Raw genomic sequence first — 2,040 nt, 5'->3', positions numbered from 1 at the left:
GGTTATCTTGTATTCATTACTATAACATCTCTTAAAAAGGTTACGACAATAAATGATAACTCGAGATATTTAAATCATTATTGTGCTTCTCGTGATAACAAATGATCTTCTCCTGCGACAGTTGCTGGATCCCCACGCGGAAAAGATTCCCCACGCTGGATCCGCCATTCAAAGAAGACTGTTTAGCCACAAAGTTACAGCATTGAATTTTATGATATACTAGTAGATATTTCTAGAAAAAATGCCTTTGACATAAGATATTCCCACCTTCTCTTTGAATATTTATTTCAAGAGAACGAAATTCCAGCTGTAATTGTGTTCTTTTTTGAGTATTCACGAATTTCACACAGTCACAGCTTGTGAATGTTTAATATTGACATTACCTTTGTACAACATCTAACGGCACGGCGCACCGTCGCACGGGATTAGACTCCAACGACCACTGGACGAATACTGCAGTGGTAGGCACAATACTGCTGCAGTGGTAGGCACAATACTGCTGCAGTGGTAGGCACAATTCGCTGACAAATAAAATATCGGAAAAACAATTGTGATCAAACAAGTACACGTAATCATGGAGCATCTAACGGTGAATCTCGACTTCTCTATCAATACAGCGCATATACAATACTCCTCTTAGGCAATGGACAAAAATTATTAATAAGTTCTCAGCCCCTTTTATTCATCTGCTATTCAGAGTATTTAGTATAGGATCAGAATTTTGACAATTAAACACACGTTCAAGAGTATTCGTCGTTATTCTCACCAAGTTTTTCTTCAAGTTAATATGTTAAAGAGTTCAGTTGGCTCGATGTTTCACTCATTCATTTTACTCTAAAATTTACCTGTATCGTCTCAATCATGAAGAATTTCAAGTTGTTTTCTATTCCTAATTAATATTAATAATAATTAATTTTAAAAACGCTGTCTCTATATTACGCCGTGAGTCAAAAAGAGCTATGACAACAGCGGCCGCGCGTCCAACTCGTCCCCGAATGGCCGTGATCGTATAGTGGTTAGTACATTGCGTTGTGGCCGCAATAACCCAGGTTCGAATCCTGGTCACGGCAATGGGTGTATCTTTTATAAATGGGTTTGACGAGGGCGTGGTATTGGACCACCACCATTCCTGCCGATCCCAGGATTGCACGTATTATATTAGGACTTAAATAGTAGAAGTAACAGTCATATTTTAGCGACAAGCCGTTGTTATTCCAGTTAAAACCCTCGCAACAATAGCCCCGGCTGCATGAGGCTATAACAGCTGCCACGCAACACGAGACTACCACACAAAGGCAACAAACGACAATATTCGTCTCCAAAAAGCAATATCTAGCAACAGCAACGTAGAGCATTCAGCAACTTCAACATAGAACATTCAGCAACATCAACATAAAACATCCAGCATCAACAACTTGCAACATCCAGCACCAGAACAAACAAACAACAGTAACATGCAAGCAACATCCGGCACCAAAAATAGCATACCAAGAGTAACATAAAACATCCAGCACAAACAATAGCAACACACACATCCGGCACCAACAACAACATACAATATCCGGCACCAACAATATCAACATCCAAAGTCAAGCACCAGCACAACAACAGCAACACGCAACATCCGGCACCAAAAACAGCATTACAAGAGTAACATACAACATCCAGCACAAACATTAGCAACATACAACATCCGGCACAAAGAATAGCAACATACAACATCCGGCACCCACAACAGCAACATACAACATCCGGCACTAACAACAGCAACATACAACATCCAGCACCAACAACAGCAACATACAACATCCAGCACCAACAACAGCAACATACAACATCCAGCACCAACAACAGCAACATACAACATACGGCACCAAAAACAGCAACATACAACATGACCCATTTATTTTTCTCGGTGCGGGCGCCATGAGCCACACTATAGTTCCCTCCCGCGGTGCGCGGCCTCCGATGTCGCCGACATAATATTGAAGTAATATTAATAATTATTACTATTGTTCAGAAGAACTATTAAATGATTCG

At 40.5% G+C, this 2,040-nt stretch overlaps 1 non-coding gene across 1 annotated transcript; it reads left to right on the top strand.

Annotated features, from left to right (window-relative positions):
• The first annotated feature begins 998 nt into the window (after window positions 1-998).
• Window positions 999-1,070, top strand: Trnah-gug. The gene has a single exon. It is a non-coding gene; the product is annotated as a tRNA-His (tRNA).
• Window positions 1,071-2,040: the final 970 nt, after the last annotated feature.

The sequence above is a fragment of the Hyalella azteca genome, unplaced genomic scaffold (assembly GCF_000764305.2).
Source record: "Hyalella azteca isolate HAZT.00-mixed unplaced genomic scaffold, Hazt_2.0.2 contig13692, whole genome shotgun sequence".
In the NCBI taxonomy this organism is placed as follows: domain Eukaryota; kingdom Metazoa; phylum Arthropoda; class Malacostraca; order Amphipoda; family Hyalellidae; genus Hyalella; species Hyalella azteca.
The sequence above is the reverse complement of the archived record's forward strand: the minus strand, read 5'-3'. Positions and strand labels throughout refer to the sequence as shown.